General features: G+C 29.3%; 1 protein-coding gene across 1 annotated transcript in view; it reads left to right on the top strand.

Annotated features, from left to right (window-relative positions):
* The first annotated feature begins 6,230 nt into the window (after window positions 1–6,230).
* Window positions 6,231–24,668, top strand: part of LOC113509606 (monocarboxylate transporter 10-like) — a 146,213-nt gene continuing 127,775 nt past the window's right edge. The window contains exon 1 of the mRNA XM_031910723.2: window positions 6,231–6,317. The gene's annotated coding sequence lies outside the window, so the exon portion shown is untranslated. The remainder of the gene's footprint in view (window positions 6,318–24,668) is intronic.

The following is a 24,668-nucleotide window of genomic DNA, read 5'->3' as shown; positions in this document are numbered from 1 at the left end:
CTGTTCCTGAAATATTGGAGAAATTAAATTCTTGGAGAAATGTTTGAAGACAAGTGAAATGGGCTTTAAAACATTTTGTGTAATTTTTTTACAGTTTTGGTACTTGTAAAGCGTACAGCAATATATAAATACAAGAAGATATAGCAATAAAGATAGTAACACAAAGGGTAGAGAATTAAGAAAGGGACGGTCTTTTTTATCATCATGTTGTGATTACATAACAAAAAGTAGTGAAAAGCGGTATAATTTATTGACTGGGTAAATGTCAACGAAATTGTATCAATTTGAAGAAGAAATATTTCAAATTTAAGTAAATATTAAAAACACCTGACAACTCCGCTTATCTTCAAAACGTATACGTACTAATTTCAGTCAATTTGTAATTGAATACAGTGGTATTTATCTATTTGTTGAAAATTTATTACTTATAAACAGCAATTACTTTATATCGTATGTTAAATGTATGATATTTCAGATAATTCATCATTATAGAGTACATGATGTTATTGCCTTTATTTTTCTTTTCTATTCTAAATTATATCTTAATTTGCAGTCATCTCAGAATATACTTCGTTTTTGGGCATAATATCATCTTTTTAAATATTCATTCATTTCTTTTTAAAGTTAAGAAAAATAAGGAAACAAATATTAGTGAGCCAATCCCAAAGATAACACATAAATAAAGCTATACATAAACAATTACAATACAATATGATTTAAAATAAATATTACTCAACAAAGAAACACTTTATGGAACTTTGATTGTTGAAATTGTAATTGAATTGAAAACTCAATATCCGTATTTAACTAGATTTAGTAATCAATATTCCTAAAAGGAATAGAAGACTGAAATAGTAATAAACCCGCTACAAAACTCGTAGTATTTATAACGTTGGAGTAGAAAATATCTTAAAAATACCTTATCCAACAAGTATAGACAGTGACAAATTTGCTAAGATAGAATTGAATAGCTCAGATCAGATCGTTTTAGAACATTGAACAGCTGTTTCGATTAAATTTAGTAATGATTTATAATAATATATTTTTACATAAAGACTTACTATCGAATATAATTATTGTAATTGATAAACTGTAATTAGTTCAATCAATAATAATATTGTTGACACTAATCACAGACCTACTAATAAGTATTAATATCAAATGAGATGAAGTACATTAATTGACATGAAATTGTAATTGACATATTGTTTTTTTTTTTTATAAGAATTGTAAATTTAATATTTAAGTATTTAAAATTTTGCATGCCTAATTGTAGCGAAATATGTGGACTTAGTATTATTTTATCTATCTGTATATTTACCATATATCTTGCAAATAAATATTCATTCATTCATTCATCGATCAATTAACACTATTATGAGTACGTTTAATTTGATGCTCCACTACTTGATCGTATAAAAAATAAAGCTATATTTTATACGTCATGTTCATTAAAATAAATCAGTTGCATATCAATGTATCTTAATCGAACATACAATTAAGTTAGTGGTCAATACAAACAACTATACTTAAATGGAGTGTGCAAAATCGATGGTTCATTAGTTAATTAATATTATCGAATGCGGAGTCGAGGGAGGACACTTCATTGTTTGTATATACTTGAAACTCTAATGAGAATACATAGGTATATACCATAACACAGAAATTATTGTATTTGATAATATAATGTGTGATGTTATCAAATTTAAATACATAATGTTATATATTTGTAATTAAACACTAATTTAATGACGACATACGTGGTGCAATGGTGGATTTGTTGTTTTGCATAATGTACTGCCAGGTTCAATTCCCGGCCAATCTAATATAGAAAATAAACTTTTTTTAATTTGCTCGTCTGGGTGTTTTACTACTTGGTTCATCACAACACAGGATATCCTAGTTTGAGGACCAGACGATTGGCGTAATTGTGTTACAATTATTATTAATATATATTCTACTTATGTAACTAAAAGTACGATAGCTTGATTTTAATAAATTAATAAAAGTTTAAAATAGATATAGTATTCTACGCATATGAAGTCACTGCTAAAATCCAATATTTTATACAGCTGTTCTATTGAATACTGGATTTTACCAGCGACTTCATATGTATGAATTTTAGAAGCAGCTACATATATTAAATTTCTGGTTTGACCTTTAGGAAACCAATTATAAAAACCGGGGGGAAAGGGATTGTTGACAATGGAGTTTGGCAGCCCCATTGCTAGAAATTTGCCCTATTAGGTCGATCTCCACGTGGTTCCCCTGGAAACCATCGTGAACAATTCTTGTTGAATTCGTATTCACGATCACGATTCACTTCATCCTCACCTATCATCCTTCACTGGTGCCCCGCCGGTGTATATTGATAGCGCGAGTGAGTTACCATTCCATTATCACCCATTAAAAAACCGTAAAAACCGTATATTATTATATAGTGTTTATACTTTTGTCAGTTAGGGATCATAAAATCTATAAATTATTATTATACATTGAGAATTAAACTCACACAAACTCCAAAGATATCTAAGTACTTACTATAGTAGTATATGTATTTGTATGTGCACCCTACCATTGAATTTGGCAATCTGATTTTTCAAGACGACAATTTGAACGGAAAATCCATGTGATTCTTCCTTACGAGGGTTGAATGGAAATCAGGTTTTCATGAATATAGATTATCAACGCCGTAGGCCGTCCAGCCGTCGATCCATTGGTCAGTTTTTATTAGGTCGATACTGCAAATGACTCGTATAGGATTCGATTACTTCGCGTCACTTAATGTTGACGCTAAATTGCTCTTTTGACTAGTTATTCGAGATATTTTCCACTACATCAGTATTTCTGAATATAAATGAGATTTTGATTATATCTATTTTGATTATATCAGCTAACTCTATTCCTTAATTTTAATCAAATCTGTAGAAATAAAAGATAAAGAATTTTAATTGAAAGTCTTCAAAAGCTAATTACTTTGTCATCTATCTTTGAACCCTTTTTTCAATTGACATTTCGCATGATTCAGATTTCAGTATTTATAGGTGTCTATAGAATTAATATAAAAAAAATGATTTATAAATATTTAAATACTAAAAGACCTGCAGAGCTGGAACTTGGCCTGACAAAAGCTGTATTTTCAATACTAATCGTGGCATTATGAGTATTGGGGAAAAAACTTACAGGATAGCAGAAACGTGATTAGAACATAGTGATCAAAGTAGAGTAACTGCTACTACATCTGGTGATAATGACGAATTAATTCTATTATAATTATAAAGTCAATTATTTCTATGATTATATAATGAAATTTATAAGAAATAAATGACTGTTAATTCGCATATTTTAAGCTATCGGTCACAATAATGGCCTACTACACTATTATCTATTGCACTCTATTACATGACCATGAGTACAACACCAGCATGTCTACTCTTGAATCTAATACCAATATCAATCCAATTCATTAGCAATGACAATTTTATATTCTCATTTATTGCTCTCATGAAACAACAGTTAGGAATTAGTTTATAATTGGGATCTGTTTACAATAGTTTGCATTGGCAAGTAACACTAATATGCATCTATCAGAACAATATGGAGCCATTATGTCGCTACTATTGCAATTCGAGAGTGCGAAACGTCTCAATTTCAATATCGATTTATTGGAATTTATTTTTAAGAGTAACCCAACTGATCACAGAAAGGGTTAGTAATGAGGTCTAAAAGCTTCATTGTTAATAGTAGACCCTATCAGGTCGACTTCTACGCGGTTCCTCCTGGAAACCATCGTGGTTATTTCTTGTCAAATTCGTCATGATAAAGCAACTGGTCTGTATTCAATTACACATTTTGTCTCTCACTGATACCCTGTAAGTGTATATTGAAAGCGCAGACGGTATTACCATTCCATTTTCTTCTATTAAAAAATACTAGATTATATAGTCCAATAATAATAAGTATAATTGTAACAATCATTCCTATCATCATTTTATCCACTGATGTAGTTCCTAAAACTCTAGATAATGCAATAAATTAGCTAGAACTATATAAATCAACATTTAACAATAAAGTGTAAAATAAATAAATCAACATATATACAAATGTAAAAATCAATAATATTGGATAGAGTTATTAGTTAATATAGTCATCGAGTTAGGATATCCACAGTTATGAAACTCAAGGTTATGTATTTTGATAAATCTGGATTTATCAGTTTTTATAGTTAATATTAAATAAATAATTATCTTATTACAAAGCATCGCTTCCGTGTTTTTCGAAATTAAAATTTACAAAGAAAAAACCAAAGGATATCAATGGTATAATAAAGTGTAAATTAATGAATAAGATCAGTGACAGGAAAAATAAAAATAAATAGCTGTTAAAAAAAGCCAGTCAAGTGCGAATCGAACTCGCGCAACGAGGATTCCGTACAAAATCATCGAGTTTATTTTTTGTTTGTAAAGTAACTACAAATTTACTGTTTTCGGATTTTTTCCTTTACTTGTGCTTCATGATATTGCTTCTTGCTAAATTTCATGATTCTAGGTCAAAGAGAAGTTATAGGTTTTGATTCCTTCTGCGAATGTCATATATACGATATAAATGGAACATAAACGACCGTATCTTTTGATTGCGTCGATTTAGAAGCTTGATTTTTTTTTTACTGCTTTAAAAGATTGCTAACCTGAGCATATAATATTGTATTATATTGAATATATAAACTTGATACCTCCATGAGTTCCCAAGAAACAGAGTCTTGATGGACGGACGGATGGATGGACGGACAACGAAGTGATCCTATAAGGGTTCCGTTTTTTCCTTTTGAGGTACGGAACTCTAAAAAACGAAAAGGTTATAATTTTAAACACTACGAGATACATTGTAATAATCTCGTTCTCGTAATGTTAAAACTAATAGTAACTTGAGAAAAGTAAGTATAATATTAATAAGTATAATAATAAGTCCTCAAGTTAAGTGTTATGATGAATCAGGCAACCAACATCTGTGGACATATCCCAGAATATCCAGACTCAGGCGAATTCAGAAAAGTTCGTTTCCAAAATTTGCCCGTTTGTGAAGTCTGTTACTGTGTCATTTTGAAAGATGTTCTAGATTCCTTGGAATACTTCACCAAAGTATTCGTTCTACAGTATGGCGTTAAACACAAGGAAACGCAGAAATGTTTGACAGCACTTTTATGAGTAATGGAGTTTTACTTGAAACAAGGCAAAAAATTTTGTGCTTGGATAAGTAACTTAAATATTAATTAACTTAGTTTATATTTTTATCGTGATGATGTCAATCCAAAATTCTTTCAGCTAAACTTTGACTTAAGGAAATATTTAATTAACACTTAGTCGATTATTTAGCTTCGATGGTAATTCAAATGAAGGAGTAGTTATAACTTAATTTTTTATTAATAAAATAGGTAGAAAACTGATTTTAATCAATATATTGCTCAATATAAAGAGAGACTATCTATCAAAGCCAGCAACAAACGAATAGTTCACTTGTATATATAAGCTTTATGTATTATCAAATAGTTAAGGGTATCAAATTGCAATCATTTTTTCCATACAAAAATGAATTGATGACCTAACCACAAGTCAAAAGTTATATTAAATTCTAATATTTCTATCAAAATATTTTTTTTAAATTGAGCATCTAAAAATGATATTTTTTTTTGTTTTTGGAGGACCGAGTTAATTGTTAATTGTTGGAGTTAATTGTTAATTGTTGGAGGAGTTAATTGTTAATTGTTGTTAATGTTGGAGTTAATTGAATTATTAAAAACAGTACATTTTGTTAGAAGACTGTCTGTTAAAAAAATTAATTGTTAAAAAGAAAACAAAAGTATCATATGAGCTTTTTGACTAACTAATTACTATTATAGCAGTAATTCGGCTTTATGTTAATGTCTAATTTTCAGCACATAATGATTGTTAATAGATGCCAAACAACGAACAATTGGAGAGGACAACTCTTACCTACAAGTTTCGAGCCAATTTATAAAAGCTCTTCCCTTAGATTGGAATAATGTAGGAGCTTTTTTTCTTGAAGCAGCGTTGAAGTAAGTAAGCAAGTAAAAAGCTGCACAGCTCTAAGGGGTCGTCAAAAAAGTTGTTTTATTTCAGCGGACAATATTGCACTTACCTTTGCAAAAATGGAAAGTGACGTGGATGAACGCTATCGCGCTATCACTGTTTATCAGAGCGCCGGGCAGTGTCGGCTCGCCGGTGATATGGTATAGACGCGCGCTGTGCTTTCTGGCGCGAATCAACAACGCGTTCGTAACTAACTTTACTAGAAACAAGGTAAGACTCTATTTTGAAAAATCGAGTTAGTCAATTTTAATTTGAATATAATTTTTTTTAAATTTATATAATTTAATGGAAACATTTTAAAACGCACTATTCAAATTTATGTGATATTCAGTAATTTTGTCCTCGTTTAAGCTTTGGTTTTTAACTGTCATTTTAAAATTTTAATGTGATTAGTTAATAATAATATTACAATATAATATAGTAATAAATATTTTTAAGTAGTAATTTAAATAGACATTGTTTATTTTTTAATATCGTAATTTCGACATTTATGTATTGTTTCAATTTTATTTACCCTAGAATCTAAACTATTGAGTAACCAAATACTGAAAAACATCTGTAATAGGAACTTAGATGACAGTATGGCCAAAGTTTGTGTCACTGAGTTAATTTAAGTGCTGCTTACAAAACAGTAGACTCTTGAATGTTCGTTATAGTGAAAGTGCTTAAGTAAATTAAAGCAATGACTTATAATTATAGCCACAATCGGCAAAAACTTTTAACATTAATTCTCGGGTGGTCTCCGTCACCAAATCATTAGCTTAGTCTTTTAGTACTAATTAGGCAAAAAGTCTCTCTTTAATTGCTTCATGCTACAGCTCAAAGTTGACAGCCCTGTTATTAACAGCCGTTTCGTAAAATATCAATAATGGTACTCAAGAGAATTAAATTTAATTATCTCGAAAAATAATTTGATTACTTTCAGTTCATAACTTTTGAAGATTATTGAAAATATTATGTTTATGCATGTGTAAGTAAACTTTGAAATTATATTGAATATCGAACGGATACGATGTTAGAATTTAATATAACTTTGTAATCGAATATATAAGTCTGGATTTCCAAATTAAATTATTTCCAATAAGCAAACGTGCAACTGATCGCTGAGCACCGGTCTTAAATACCTTACTGTATACGTAATGTGGTAAATTGATGTTATACTACCAGCATGTGTCTATATATGTCCGTAGTTAATTGTTAAATATAGAAAGTCCACTTTGACAGCTCAAGGACGAAATTAATGACTTTTTAATTCTATAAAAATAAATCTTATTTAATATTGTAAATTTTTGTAATTACTAAGTCTTCATTCCATGCCAACGGGCAAAAAATAAAAACTTTTCTCAACTTTTGCTTTTTTGGTTGTATATTAGATAAGGATGTTATGATTTTATTTTAACGCGGCTAAAAATAAAAATTTCTATATTCAAATAAATAAGTGTGCTCAAGACTAAGCATTGATAAATGTAATTTATATTCGACATGCCCACATTTTTCCAAGCGTATTGGAATCCAACGTGACAGAGGGTGAGCTTGCCACCGTTATTCAAATTAATTTCGTACAATTTTATTTTCTAACAAACGAATGTTGTAATATATTTACAACATATAAATATAGTTATATTTTATTACTTTCATCGAAACACCATGTTTGTAGTACTTGCTGGATGTGGTGACATTTCGCCGAGCATATTAATATCCAAAATGCAGGGCGCGAACCTAAGGTCGACAGTCGAATTAATTTGATTTAGTTAAGGAATTTTTCGTCATCAGCGTTAACACACGACAAATGTATTTAATTAATCTAAAAGGGTTTATTGTCATGAACATATTTTTTATCGTATTAGACGTAGAATTTGATAACATCAAAAATATAATTTGGAAAATTTCCCAAAATACTTAGATGGTACCGCATTCACTGTTTATTTTCTACTTGCCTACTTTAAAAACGATGAAATCTAACGAAGGATTCACTTACAAAATATTGCTCTTATGTGTCATCATTTATAGTATAAGAGCCCACATCCTTAGTGCCAGCTCTCATAGAGGTCATCAGCTTCGCCGAGACCATGTTAATAACGTCTGTATTTTTCCTCTAAGCAAACTGAGCCGAGTTGAAAAATGAGGGAGTCAAGTGTCTCGCATTATAGAAGAATATGCGAATAGCAGGAATATTATCCGCATATGGTATCATATAAAATACGTAGTATTTAGAACTTTCATATTTAACATAGAGAGCCATAAATATACCTAAGCAAAAAAAAAAAAAAGAGATAATTGAATAATATTTTAATGTTTTTGCATCGTAACCAATACTATTTAAACTAAGTTAAAAGTGCTCTAAATAGGTTATTGTAAGATATGGCCCGTGTATGCCCCAAATATTATGAGTATTGAAATCAGTTCGGCCATTTAAGCATGTTTGAATAACAAACATTCCGACATCTTTACAAGCTTTTTATTTTTATTATTCTAACATTTATAATTATCCTGATATTCCAAATTGCGACCTCTTAATATTTATATCCATCTACAAATATTCTATACTATAAGTAAGTAGGTATATACCAGCACTGTCAATCAATACCTGCATATAGAAGCAAACTCTCCATCGACGTCGCGTCGCCTGCATCAAAACATTTTATGTTAGCCAGAAAATCTCCTTTATCAGAGAGCTTTCTCACTTTATTAACAGTTGATTAATCTAAAATAGTCCTGAAGCCAGATCCACTTTAATATAGGATACGAGGACAAATGGAAACCGATTATTATTACGTGTGTATAGACTTTTGTTTTGATTTTATTATTGAACGTTAGAGAACAATGGAAATGAAAAATGCACGAATTCCTAATTGTATAACGCTATTAACTCCATTTATCTAAGAGAAATTTGAAAAAATATGTTTAAATATATTGTTTCATCGGAAATGTGAGGATACAATTTTTATTTCAAAGCATTTGGACACATTGCATTATAAAATAGATACATTAGATTAGTCATAAACCTATCCACATCTCGCAAATTACCAATTTCATTTTCATATTATTTATTGAAAATACATTATTGATTATCGAGAGTTATTGAACATTCTGCAATGATTTATTAAAAGTTTAAATGAGTTTATATTTTTATGCTCTTAAAATTTATATACAAGTGGATGATTTACCTTTGATAGTAAGTAGTAATTATTGTCTATAGATGTAATTTAAAGCAGGAAACATAATCATAATACATATACTGTGCCATATATTGTTATTATATTACTTATACTAAGTTGATACCTGTGTTATACTCTGTAATGATGAAAACAATAAAAATATGGATAAATATTCGACAATTTCGGTGATGTAATGATTTAATAATTCCACCACTTATAGACAGATTTTACATAATTAAAGATTGTGTCCCACAAAAAAACCGACTTGAATTGTTACAAAACCAGTTATTCTGATTTAAAATCAAAACTACTAAACTGTCTTTGAAAAGAATTCTATGGGACCAATCTGTGACTATATCCTTTCAGATAAAAGACAATTTCTTTGAAATCGGTTTAGAATTGCCGGAGTTATAAGGTAGCAAACATAAAAAAGATAAATCTGAATTAAGAATCTCCATCCACCAGTGTTACCAGTCGTCAGGACTAAAATATTATGATGGATATGTCTTAGTACTTTGTAACTTCGCTGCCATATTCCACCCTTCAGATTGAAATAGAGCCACGCAAATATATAAAAACAAAAAAAAATCTTTACTGAATACATGAATATAACGTTACAATAAATTTATTTAAATAATTCTTATTGTATAATAGTATATCAAAATGATACTTTCTAAGGACGTGCCCAATAAGTTTATATTTTAATTTATTTTTAATATATAACCAAAAGGAAATCAAATAGCTATTATAAAAGCTAAATAGTCAAAATGACCAAATTATAATATAATTATAAGACGTATTTCCATACGTAAAAGATAGCTTAACTTTTTTTTCTTTTCACGCTTTTTAAATAATAATTTATGTCTGTACATTTAAAATGTTTGTAATTATTTGTGTATGAAGGTAACGTCGAAATGATTGCCTGTTTATGCGGAAGGTCACGTGAAAACTAATTGAACAGTTGATGAGATATTTATACTTAGATAACCATAACATATCATACCAACCTAAATATCTAATGAAATTATCTAAAATTATCCTCTGTGGGTGTTATTGGATTGGCAGAATCATTATAGCTATCACAATTTTTTCATAATGACGTGTGATATCTTCGTAGTCTTCGGCGGCCCTACTTGGACTTTCCTTTTCTACACGTATTAGTACAAATGATTTTTTCGTTTCACGTTATATGTACCAGATGTGCAGCATTTAGGGTATTTTACACTCTTAAAATGCCAACATAGAATTATGTCGACATTTATGAAATAGCGCGAAAGCGTTATGTCTTGGTATCGTAAAAAAATCAAGTAGGATAATAAGAAATAAGGTGTAATAGTTTTTAATAAGATACGAACTCACACCTCGTTCGCATCTTTCCGAAGAACGATAGTGAATTATATTATGCAAAAATGTAACACTTAGGTATATTAAACACTTTCAATATTGGTTGATATATACGTGATTAAATATTTTAATACTTAAATCTGGCGATCAAAGTTTCCTTCGAATAATACCTAATTGCAAAAGCATGCGTCAGGGCGGGTCGCTTGTTACACCTAGTCAAACAGCAGGTCAAAGACGCCTATATAAATGCTGATTATAAACAATAAATTCAATATTAAACAAATTAAAACAAAAAATATTGTACTACAAATAAAACTTTTATTGAATTTCCTTAGATTTGAACTATGTATAGAAAAAACTAATTAGTTTGAGGGAGTACAACTGTACAATAGACTACTTATTGTATTAAATAGTTTTACAAGAAAGTTAAAAATATTTGTTGATAGAAATGAACCACAAGTTCTCCTTAATATTTTAAAGTTAATCATATTCAGTAAATAACTTTCTTATAGAAATAAAGTTCATTTTAATTGATACGAATGTAGAATGATCTGGAATTAATAGGATTAGCTGTTAAAGATAAAATATTATATTAATTATCTTATTTATTTATTTCCATTTTATGGTTACTTTATATATTCAACAATATTGTAATGTTACAAAGTAGCGTATGTATACGAGTATAAGAAATCCCTGAGAATGGAAATCTGAATACAAAGTGCTTAGTATTCACATACAGGCACATATGCATCCACAGCCAACCTGTTTTTGACTTCTAATTTCCTTCAACTCTGCGTTATCAGGAAAAGATTGCATGATAGCGATAAGTCTGCTTGTGATGCATACATTTTGATATTGTTATCTTTATATTTTTATATTGTATAGAACTATAGGATAGGCATTAACAAAATTAAATTACATTAAATTATTCACAATTGTAAAAGAATACCTGATATAAAATTGAATTTGATTTCATCAAAGGATAATTTATAAATATTACGTATTACATATTTATTTTTACATCAAAACACGAAATTCTTACGCCGACTGTTTTAAGTAGGTATACGAGTATGTCTTCCTTCTTTAAGGAAAGATTTTGAAAATTCTTTTGCAGTTAATAGAGTTTACATTGGTGATTATCTCACAATAAATATTAAAACTATAATCATATTAGTGTGTGCGTATGTTTGTGTGTTACAATTTTAAATGTAATCTTATAGAAAATTAAAAAAAAAAAAACAAGATATTCTTAAAACGTAGTATAACGTTAAAAAATTAAGTAGCCGTCAAAATGCTTGCAAATATCCAGTGCAGCAATCCATCTTGTTGTGTAACACAAAACAGGCAGTAGTGACTATCGGGTGACGTTGATCACGTCACGTGACGTGACTGAATTTCTAAATGACGTTTGTTTCCTCGTTTTCCTTTTATTAATATAACTTCAATTTGCTTTCGTGGAACCTCAATCAACAATAGGTAATCTTTTTGCTATAGAAAAACAAGTCAGAAAAGAGCCTTATAAAATATTGTATTGCAAAAATTTATATAACATAGAAAAATAGTATTTTAATGGCACCAGACAAATAGTATTCGCCTATTTCTATAATAAGGAAGCAGACCCAAAAGGTGAACACTAATAAATTAAATAAAGAACTTGGATTTTAAAATAATAAGTTTTACATACTACTTACGTGAATACGCTGTGTTTTTTCATAAGCAACAATATTAATCCTGAAAAAAGTAAAAACAAGGATAGTAATCTTTACCTGTTTGACAGAAAAATATAACAATTAGATCCCAAATGTACTCTAAAAAGATTATTTCTATTATATATTTTTATTTCTTCCTCACATTATAACTATGTTTTTGATAAAGTTAAGCCAGTCAACACCTGATCCGATACTTTTGCAATGTTATAATACATATAATACTTTCATTTGATATTTTTCCCACATGCTTGTTTCAAAAATTATCTTCGTTGCGAATCGATAGTAACCAAATAGATATTCAGATTTTTGCATAGAACAACTAGATTCCCTAGATTGTCTTGCATTGTACTGTTATAGCGAGAAGCGTGCTGGATAAGACATTTGACTAGAACTATACTAGGCTACAGCATAAATAGTATAAATAGATTAATTATGTATATAGAATAAAATGCAGATCGTTTTATCATTGATTTGTGAGGATAACTGAGATAACAAGGAGAATAGACGTAACTGAAAACTGTATTAACAATAAATGCCATTGTTTCCTCCCTTTAATATCAGTTCTAGAATTATTGCTAGGTAGCTTTGCTTCTATTACATTACCAAGTACAAATTAGTTTTACGCAACCACTGAGACTGTTAAATGATAAGTAAATTTTGGCACCGGGATTAGAGCATTTAATTCATACTGAGCATAGAGAGGAGTTAGCATATAAGAGTAGTCTCTTGAATATCTTTATAAATACAATTACATTTTATATTGTTTTTTTTTATACCACAAAAGTGGTTAACAAGCATACAACCCGTCTGATGGTAAACGATCACTGTAGTCTATGGACGCCCATAGCTCTAAGGGTATCACGTGTGCGTTGCCGACCCTGAAGAAACCTTAATTATTATATATTATACCCTTTTTAAAGAACCTCATACTGTAGTCTCTATGGAAAATCTTAGCAGGGAGCTCATTGCACAGCCTGAGTGTTCGCAGGAAAAAATTTCTTTGACATGAAAATATTTATATTATTTTATACCATTCAGAGAGAGACTTTGTACAAAATCATTTGCTTGAGCCCCTCTATCCCATTCGTGATTCTACCATTAAGCAGCTGTGTTTGCATAGCTATGTTTCGCTTTGAAGGATGGGAGATGGCAGTGAATTTAAAGGGTATAGAGGATTAACACTTGAGTACTCAGGAATGGCAACGCATGGTAACGCACTCTATGCAGTTACTGAGTTGTTGAGTCTGTAAAGAAATAAGCCAATATCCTTATTGACACAGGGTAGTTATGTGTACTTAGGGCGTCCTTTACCTTTCCTCTATTATTATCAAGAATTTCTATAACATAGAACAGTTACTACACGAGTATTTGAACAAAAATCAACTGTGTCTGTGTTCTACTCGTATTTCTGCTGCGAAGCAGCTGTCCCAGCACAGCTAAATTTCGGTTTGGAAGGTGGGATATGGCGATAAATTATATTATTATTATAATTATAGAGTATAAAGTCATAACATGTTAGTTCTCTGAAATGACAATCCATTATTGTCTCTATTAGGTCTCTTATCTGTATCACAATTTGGATACTTGTAATATCATAATTTAATATTTCAAATATTTTTATGCAAATAGTATATATTATACATATATACTGAGTGGTCCCGACGTAACGGGCCATCGTGGATGTCGTAAGAGGTGACTAAGGGAATTTAATGGTCGGAGGACGAGCAGCAGCGTCCTTCTTAAATCAAAACCTATCTGCGATTGTTAACTTACCTACCAAACATGGCAAGTACTGGCAAAAACCCACAACGGCAAATACCAGGAAGAAATGTCCCTGTCCTTTGGCTCAGGATCAATCCTTATGTCATTTTATGTAGGAGGCCTAAGTTCAACAGTAGAGACTTACATAGGTATTCTATACAAAACTTCATTAAAATTTATGAACAATGATTACCACTGTGGACTGTCAGCTCGTTCGCCATTTCAAATTGACTACCTATTAAAAAAATATTAACAATGTTTTTCTTTATTCAATAATCGTTTTAAGGTTCTTATGTTTCAAATGTATTTTTTTCGATATTGTGTATCGTTTCACCCTACGACAGGCCACAACAAATATTGGCAACAAAAACACTTTGCAGAAATTTTGTTCAGTTTTTTGACGGGTTTTTCCCCACGCCTGTCGTTTTATTTCGTCGCTCAAGTTGACAGGTCGTTAATAAAAGTTTGTCTGATAGAACAGAAAATTGAATTAATAATAATCAGTCACTGAAATCAAAATCTAAATGTTTTTATACAATTTATATGAAAATCCATGGGCTTGGACACTTTATATTATTAAAAACTTATTTTACAGCTGGATTTTTTATGACTACTGATAAATATACTATATTTCCTTTAATTGAACCCCAACATTGCAAGAAATGTTACATAAAAAATTTTACTTTACATAAAATTCACTAGAAAGCACAACAACTTTGGCTTTGATTTATCACATTTATGATGAGACTTTTAGTGAAAAGAGCATTGTAAGAGAACTAGGTATTAAGGGTGAGTAACATAACAATATCTGTATATTGTGGCTACAATATCTTTATAATCTATATATTGGCCTTATAACCAATATATAAAATATCGTTTATCCAATATATAATATCGAAATGTAGCAGCCGATCAATATTAATATAGATATCCAACCGGTGTGGACGACAATGAAATGGTTGATGACTTGTTTTCCACCATTGATGTCCAGAGTTATCCAATATATAGATATCGGAGCTAAACTCATATTATCTATGCCTACTAAATATTCTTTTAGTTATAGAGTTTATGGTAGCAAAGCTTTGGGTTATAGAATTCGCAAGCAATGACAAGGAATTTATAAATCCAAGTCCTAAAATTGTTATATTACTCATTAGTTCGAAGTATAGTTTGATAGTTAGTTTTAGAGTATAATTCGATAGTTTGGTTAACTCCTTATGAAACCTATATTTTAAGATTAGAATATACACAAAAAAAGTTTCTCTGGCATTTGGCTTATTTAACTTGACATACTAAGATCTTGGTAGCTTATAATGTCTCTATTTTTTTTTATTTTTTCTATTTCAGTATGATATCTATTGATAAGCATAGAATATAAATTAGTTAAATGTTCTTATACAAATTATTTAGGAACAGAATTGACTATCCGTAACTTCTTGCTAAATTTCATTTTCGTTTGCAAGTACACTATCCTCGTAGTAATATTAGTCTAATGTCCGCCCTGTTCCGTAGGACTGTTCTTGGTACTAACTTCACTATACCATGTCTTTGCAATATGTTGAATATTTATAAGCAACATTTGAAAACTTACTTTGATATGAAGGGGCATTTCTATAGGAAAACATTACAGTTAATTGAGCAAAAAAAGTTAATCTAAAGTAATTGGTATTTTAATTGAAAACTATATGTTAAGTGTAAGTATATTATTGTTTATTTGTTAACAAGTATACTGTGTTCCCTTAAAATGATTGTACACTAGATTATAGTCTTAATATTAAATAATATCAACATAACAATAGCTGGAAGATCAAATAAAGATAAAACAAATCATTCTAACATTAAGTTAAATCTACTAAATAATAATAAATAAATATACTTACAAATTTTATAACCCATTGACATAAAATATGTCACAGATACAAGTTTACCTGTATGCATTTTAGTCAAAATGGTGAGATAGCATCGTTTAGTCCCAAAGTAAGCACAGCTTGTACGATGGATACTAAACATGTTTGTTATATAGGCTGTTTAGGAACAGATTCCGCAACCATAGAGGATTTACAGTGTATTAAACTGTTACACTACCAGGAATATACATTATTACGTTTTCACCATAACAATAAGTAACATACGGCAAAATTGCTCCGTTAAATCCATCTGACACTACAGTCGTGATCACAGATCAAGTACTGAGTGCAATATCGACAACGGTAGTATTCGCAACGCAGTCGAATATACACGAATGGTATTAAACTCGTTTAGCCATTCAAATCGATAGAGGTAACAAACATATTTTCCCCTTTTCACTGCCGCTCTGATTTCTATTTTATCAGCCGATTGAGTCTGAATAGCGCCCACATCAATGTGTTAGATACGCAAGTTACTCCGACCACTCATTGAGCTTTATTTTTAGAAGATTATTAATATTCGAAAGGAAATTATGCAATGGATTGGAAACGTTGACTTCCAATATGGCATAATGAAAATATTTTAATGTAGTTTCAGATTTTGTTTTAGTTTGATATAAAATATCTAAATTAATACAAAGAGGAACAAATTTGTGTTTTGTTTGTAATGGATAAACTCAAATATATTTAAGTAATTTTTTAAAATCTTTCACCTACAGAAAGCTATACTATCAACATGAGCTGTATTTTAGTTTCAAATAATCGTGCGTAGCCAGGTCGCGTCGCTAGTATTAAACAAAATTAGCTTGTGCGTGAATTGTCAACAATGACCTATCATAATATAGAGATCATCAAACTCCATAGCGAGTAGGTATAAGACGTCTCAGTTTTGAATGAACTTGTTTCTACTTAATTTTTTCCAGCAAAATTTTAATTAGGAATCTCATCACTTGCATTTTTATAGGATAATGAGTCTACTGTAGATCTCTGTTGTAGCTTAGATATTATTTTTATATATTTGGGTTTTACTTATTAACTTTTGTATTGTATATAGATGCCAGCTGCTCAACTTTTACGTCTGATTTTGTGAAAACAAGTAGAAACAACAAAATGTTCTTGATATCATTATGATATAATAAACTCAATAAAAATTTAATTTAATAAAAAATATCGATTATTAGTTATTGTTTTTAAATAGCTTCAAAAAGAAGGAGATTCTCAATTCATTTAGTTTTTTTTATATTATAAAAAATCTAAAATTTTGCAATGACTTTGAGGATTTTTTTGCCAATAACAGAATTTGCTCTTGTGTTGCTTCTATACATATATAATTTGTTATGTTATAATTTATTAATATTGTTATAATTTAATAATTTATTAAATTGTTAAAGATGCCACAGTTTTTGTATTTAATCTATTATTAAAAAAATAATTATAATTTCCAAATACTAACAAAAACTCAATTTGCTGTATTTAATCATAGTTTTAATATAGTTTGCTTTAAATCAATCTAAATTATAACTATGGCCAAGAATGAAACAGAATGGTGCTCAATCTTCGTAGACATTTACTAAACATAACTGTGAACTCAAATAATATGGTGCTATGTATCTTACATCTTACGGGCTAATATTTTTTTTTTATACATAATATATAAATAATTTATAATCAATGAAATATTATGAAACGAGCAGTCCAATTTCCTACTTTTTAAACTAAAATTTATTATGTCTATGTATATTATAACTATGTATTTAGAAGTATAACTGAACAGATTGAAATCAATAAAAAAAGTTTATTTTTTAAAACTTGACCGAAACAATAAACTGAAAAACCGAGTTTATTAAGTCAATAAAATTTGAAGAGCATCAAAACAATTTATATTTAGAAAATTTTGTCATATCATAAAAAGAAAATCTGTCTATATCTCAATAGTTCAGTTACAAAACAAAAGAAATATTAATTTAGAAATACACAAGTCTGGCATGTGTCCAGCCACGCCAAAATAAATGGATGTTTATAAATTTTTAGAACACAAGTTTCAACAATAAGTGTATAACGTAATATATATTTGAAATACACCATAGAACTCTAATTACATACTAGATTCAAGGAACGCTTCTAAATTCTAGCCACAAGTAATTCCCGAACAAGAGAACCAATATGAGAAGAATCCGTTTGATAGCGCAGAGTTTGAAGCGTTATAATAGATTCAGCAGCATGTAGTTTACTATTCTCAATATCGTTTCGGAGAGATTTCAGTTACAATTACAAGTTTCGATTGTAAATATGCTATGCTGTGATGTATACTGTGTACTCTTATATTAACTAAATAACAGAATAGCTATTCCTGTAGAATTGATTCACTAAACACTAAAGGAAACAGTTACGTTAATTCGTTTGCTTACATACGGCGCGTCATCATGATCATAGTTCAATCTACATCTGCGATATATTACATTTAGATAGTTTAAATGGTGGACTTAATACCATATGGCGTAATTTATTAGATAACCGTAGACAGGAATAACGGAAAATATAATTGACGGTGCAAAGTGATGAGCAAATAAATAGAAAAAACAATAATAAAATAAAACAGTAATTTGAAAATAACATACATATATAATACACATATTACCTACTTTATATATACATATATATTCTATATTATACCTATATATGTTATGTAGTGTTGTATTGTTGTTATGTTAGACGAAAAACTACTCAGATATAATGGAAATACCAGCATCAAACAAAGTAAAATATCTAAAACATTATTTAAAAAAAATTAAGTATCCTAAACTTTAAAGTATGATTAAAAATATAACTTCGTTTTCATTAAAAATATATGAACTCTTAGTTGTTTTTACTACAATACAATAATATCTAAGAAACAATTTTGTAACTTTTAATTAATTTTAATTTCTTTGGAAGGCTGATCGTTAATATTATAATACTTTCTCTAATGACTTCCAATTAATATCTTTCCAATCTCTTGATTCTACTAATACTTTCCACTATCGGCTAAAGGTTAATCAGATTATCTTTTATTTTTATGATACATTTTTTAACTGCTTGTCCATGCATATTTAGAAGTATCCATAGTCCGGGATGCTTCTAAATAACTGAGCTTCTCATTAAAAGTATCCTGCTCATTGACATTTCAATCGTTACTTTCTTTACTATGTGTATATTGTTGTTTTTAGAACAAGCTGAAACGAGAACTTCAAATACTAAGCGAACGATTGCTATATACGTATGCTCTGTCAGGTCTACTCGGTTCCCATTGGAAACCGTTGTGGTTAACTTCTAGTGAATTTGTCACGGTGCACTAATTGACATGGCTTCGTTCATATTGTATTATTCTCCAGTAGTGCCCTGCCACTGTATACAGTTAACATAGTCAGAATGCACTTATTTATCTTCATTCACTAAAATAAAGCTACGTGAACTAAACCAAAAATTACGGACCTAAAATTATTGGTTATAGCTTTTAGCATTTAATAAAACTACAACAATAAGTATAAATTGTAGGTCACAGAAACTCAAAAATCCCTTGAAATAACAAAAATACCAATAACGTTGTAGTTATTGTTAAACGTATATTATCAACATCATCATGTCAGCTCGTTCCTGTCTACTGTTGAACGTAGGTCTTCCCCATAAGGGGGGTAACCAGTACTCGCCATAGTTAGTAGGCGGGTTGGCAACCGCAGTTAGGTTTTGATAAAGTTTCAAGAGGAATGCTGCTGCCTATTACCCCACCATTTAGTTCTCTTAGTCGCTTCTTAGGACACCTACTAAAATAAAAGGGGTGGCCCATTCTATACTGGGGCCATATGGCTAAAAGCATATGTTATATATCCTTGTAAATATATGTTTATTCATGTAAAATCATTTTACATATAATATAGGTAGGTACGCTCGTGGATCGCTCAAACAGAAACCATAATATCTTGTTCAAAGGAATTATCCTATCCAATGTTGCATGAGACTACCAAACACATTAAGAAAATACCAATCAGAAAAAAGGTACGTCTTGAAAGGAACTGTTATTCCTCTCTATACGTATATTTTAGTGTATTAAAAATAGATGCAAATTGTAATTCCTTTTAAAAAAATTGTGTTGCATAGCTTCGATTATTTAGTATGAACCAATAATATCGTAAAGTCTTGAACTTTAACACATGTTCTATGTGTTGAATATGTATATATACAATGCTATGTGAATAGTTTTAACATATCTCTTTAGGAATGACTAATCGATGTTTTATTCTGTTACAACCAAGCCAAGTAGCTCTCATGAAGTGGATATCATCCTCGGTATATTAAAGTACTTACACGAAATATTCATTTACATATATGACATAACTATGCGCCATATGTAGCGATATTTAATAAACTACTATCATATTAATTGACTATTAAAACAATATTAAAAAAGATGAGTGTCTGCTACTGTTGTCCAAAGAGATGATAGTATCAAAATAGACACTTTTTTTTTATAAAATTAACTGTTCTAATAATTTAGTTATTAATCTATAAATGAAATTAAAATTTTACTACGCTAGGTTTATGTCAAGTGACCAAAACTCATATATCTAAATATATGAATGTCCACCAGTTTTATAGTTAAGTTTGAATAATAAAAAAATGGTACAATCCCTAACAAAAAATATAAACGCCATAGATAACATAATACATGTACTATTATGCATTATCATATAATATACATGTAATATTATACGAGCATAATACGAGTATAGCAGCTTTACGCACTTATCTTCTGTTCTCTTTGGCATTGGGAAATCTCTTTGATTATCTGTGTGTTTACATTAAACTCTTATGAAAATCATACTTTTACTTAACTCACAAATTTGAGCTGTGTGCTCTCAGTTAATCAATATTAAACAGAAATAGAAAAAATATTTTATTATATAAATACTTAATACAAAAATTTAAATGACATTTAATATAATTATGCACTCTTAGTTAAGTTTTATTTTATCTTTCCTTGTTTATATTTCGAATATTTTTAGAAAGTAGGTCACAAGAATGTTGGCGGATATTTGCAAACTTGAATAAAACAAGAACTGTATAAAGAAATGCAAAATAGTTTTAGATAAGGAAGACTCTTTGAATTCTATTTTCATTGATAAATAACTGAGGAACAAGTGACGATTCATCATCATCATTTCAGCTATTATTCGTCCCCTGCTAGATATAAGCCTCCCCCGTAGATTGGCATAAAGTGAGAATTAATTTTTAGTAATATACTGAAACCGACCCAGAAATCTTCTCAACCTACTTTTAAATTAGAAAATTTGAAAATTTTCTTTTCATGATTTTTTACAAATATAGTGTATTGACTATATCTTGCAGTTTCATCAACATGAATCAGTTTAAAAAAGTCCAGTATTCTAAGAATAAAATCTATTCGTGTACCGGTGTTTTTTTTTTATAATTTATTGCTTATTTTTTAACCATTACATAAACAAAATCTTATTATATTGAAGGATTACTTGCTAAAACAAATTTGAAATGAAATTTTGCCGTCTATATTTTGTACAGATCTTACTCATCGGAAGCGGAAATAATTAACCTGATGGTCTAATTTAAAAAGTCAACACTTTGGATTCTCAAACGAGAAATATATTTTGATGTTGCCTCGCTATAATTAATAATTATTTTTATTTCTTAGCTTATAAGTTTGTTTTCATCATTCTTCTAAAAGTTTATATTTTGATTATTTTTTTTTTGCTGGAATATTTTACATCCATGTTGGAACAAATCATTCTCTTATATACATATATATTACAGATACTTAGAATAAAATGTAATTAAAAAAAAATACTGTTAGAATCAGAATACAATTCACGTAGTTTTTTCTTTTTATATAAGCAGATGTATATAAGAAGAGGTGAATGAAAAATAAACTGGAGTCGAAACATACTAAAATATAAATAGTCACAACATACTAATCTCTCGAGAGATTATTACATTCGTATAAAAAAGATATGGTAACCCCAATAATATATCGTAAATTTAAAAATAAATATTAGATAACATTATATTCTATTCCAAAGGAACTTAATGGCAGCAGCACCTCTCTTATATCATCACCAAAGCCTAACTGCGGTTGCTAACCCGCTTGCTAGGCATGGCAACTACTGTTAATACTTCCCTTATAGGGATGGCCTATATTCAACAGCGTATAGTTAATGTCTGATAAAATAATAATAATAATAAACTATAGTACATGTATTAGTCACTTTTTCTACGATTTTTTTTTATACAACTTAGAATGGCAAACAAGCTGACAGCCCACATGATGGAAAGTGGTAACCGTCGCCTATAAACATGAGCAGTACCATGGACATAACAGAGTATACTGTTTCGCCCATGATACCCCCCATGCGTTGCCATTCCTGAGGACTCAGATGTTATTCCTCTGTACTCTGTAAATTCACGCCATATCCCATCCTTCAAACTGAAACACGGCTATGCAAACACAACTGCTTCACGGTTGAAACACGAATGGGACAGAGGTACCCATGCAATCGACTTTTGTACAAAGTCTCCCTTATGTACGATATTTCATACAGATCTGCTCAGTCGTTTAATCTACCTAAGAGTTCGCTAACATAAATGTATATTTTTTAATTAGGATTTTAGGATTTACACTATAGTAAGATTATTTGCACTTTACTGTGCCAACAAAAATAATGACAACAAGTTCCTTATTACAGCCATGACCAGATTCAAGGTTAAAGTAAGGCAATTTATCTCGAGTCGTGCCGCCTATTATATCCATAAATTAGTTAGGGCTACTTAAGTCGATTTTGAGGGACAATCTTTACAACGCCGGTTTTGTCTACGTAAGTACCAGGATTGAATATTTCATTGTATAATTATAGGAAATTCCGAAACTCTGTTTCTCGGCTATTGTAATTAACCTACTTATCATCAAAAGAACACAGTTTTATGACCTTAATAATGGTGTTACCTTCCAACGATTGCTGAGTTGACATCTTCACAATAGCAATCATTTATATTTACGAACGATGCCTGTATATATTGGTCTATATTAGGTCTATATTATCTATGTATAATATATATGAGTAAAAGAATTTTACTGGACTGGTAGATAATAAAAGGGAAATATTGTTTATAAAATGATACTTACTTAATAATGTACAAAAACAAATAAAAACATTTATTTCTTCTTAAAACTTGGTGTGAGAAAAAATAATAATACGAAATTATTTTTATATGTATAAAAAAGGATTAAAGGAGAAAAAAAGAGGGAGAAAACTAGACTACTTTTTATCTCAGTCAGTCAATAAATCCCGGTTACGTTAACGAAGTTGCGAGTGACGATTAGTGAATTAATAAAAAAAAATGGTATCCACCTTTTAACATACCAATTGCAGATTCTCGTGCTAGAATATCCTGCATATAAAACAAATAACAAACATCTGGGTTCACAACCTAAAATACTTACACACCAATAGCCCATACATAAGGTCCTGGAATAATTTAGATAATAAACTTTTCTACATTTTCCCAAAACAACATACATATTTATTACGCCCCGGTAGTTGTCTGAAATAAAAAAACTTATTGAAATTGTTATTCCAAAAATCTTTTAACTACTATAAACCTCATTTATTCATTTATTATTTGTTCAATACATTTAATAAAAAATATAGTATAAAAGACGAACGTAATGGTATATAGCATTTTCTGTCAGTCAAGCATGCGATGGAAATTATTGAAAATAAGTATGAGCAAATAGTTACAAATATACAAAGGAAAGATACATATTTTAAATATTGTGACCACATGATTGCATATTTATACGTACATATATAAATTTAATGGTATGCATACATACACAACAATACTAATAAAATTATGATGATGGTTAGAAAATGACGAGACGATTTACATGTAATTTTATATAAAAAAAAAACAATTCTTGGAATTATGTTAATAGTCTTGTTTTCCTAATAATATCAGAACTTAGAAATATTTTATTATATAAATATAAATGATTACAAGCAAATAACCTGACAACATAAATATGACACGTTGTCACCTAAATTAAGTCATAAATAAAAGAACAGTAGGTACATACAACTAAATATATAAAAAAAATAAGAAAGCGTTCCGATGTTACGTTTCGCACGTGTCAAGGACTTCTACATATTATTGTTTATCCTTGTTTTCTATTTTCTTACCTTTTGCGTGAACTCACCAGCTTGACAACCTTGTTATTACGCACTATTTAGTCTCATCAAATAAAGATGTTGTGCCGCGATGTTTTACCTACTTTGGATCAAAAAACGTGCATTGAGTGGACTTGAGACGATAAATATAACGAATAAATGTTAATAATATATTATACTCCTTATAAACTATTATACTTATCCTCTTTCATACTTCTATACTTTATTAATTATTCAATATTTCATTTTATAATACAATAAATTAACTTATTAGTTGCATTGTAACTGTCATTACCACACCTAATTATAAATAAACCTAGTGTCATTATTTTCTATATTTTTAGAATATATTAATTTAAAATCTTTTAAATAACTTCTTTAACATAAAGATTTAATTTAAAAGAATTAATTAAAAATTTCATGTAATAGTATGTACTGATACCAATATTGT

The sequence above is a fragment of the Galleria mellonella genome, unplaced genomic scaffold (genome assembly GCF_026898425.1).
Source record: "Galleria mellonella isolate WM207_F2 unplaced genomic scaffold, CSIRO_AGI_GalMel_v1 utg57, whole genome shotgun sequence".
NCBI lineage: Eukaryota > Metazoa > Arthropoda > Insecta > Lepidoptera > Pyralidae > Galleria > Galleria mellonella.
The sequence above is the reverse complement of the archived record's forward strand: the minus strand, read 5'-3'. Positions and strand labels throughout refer to the sequence as shown.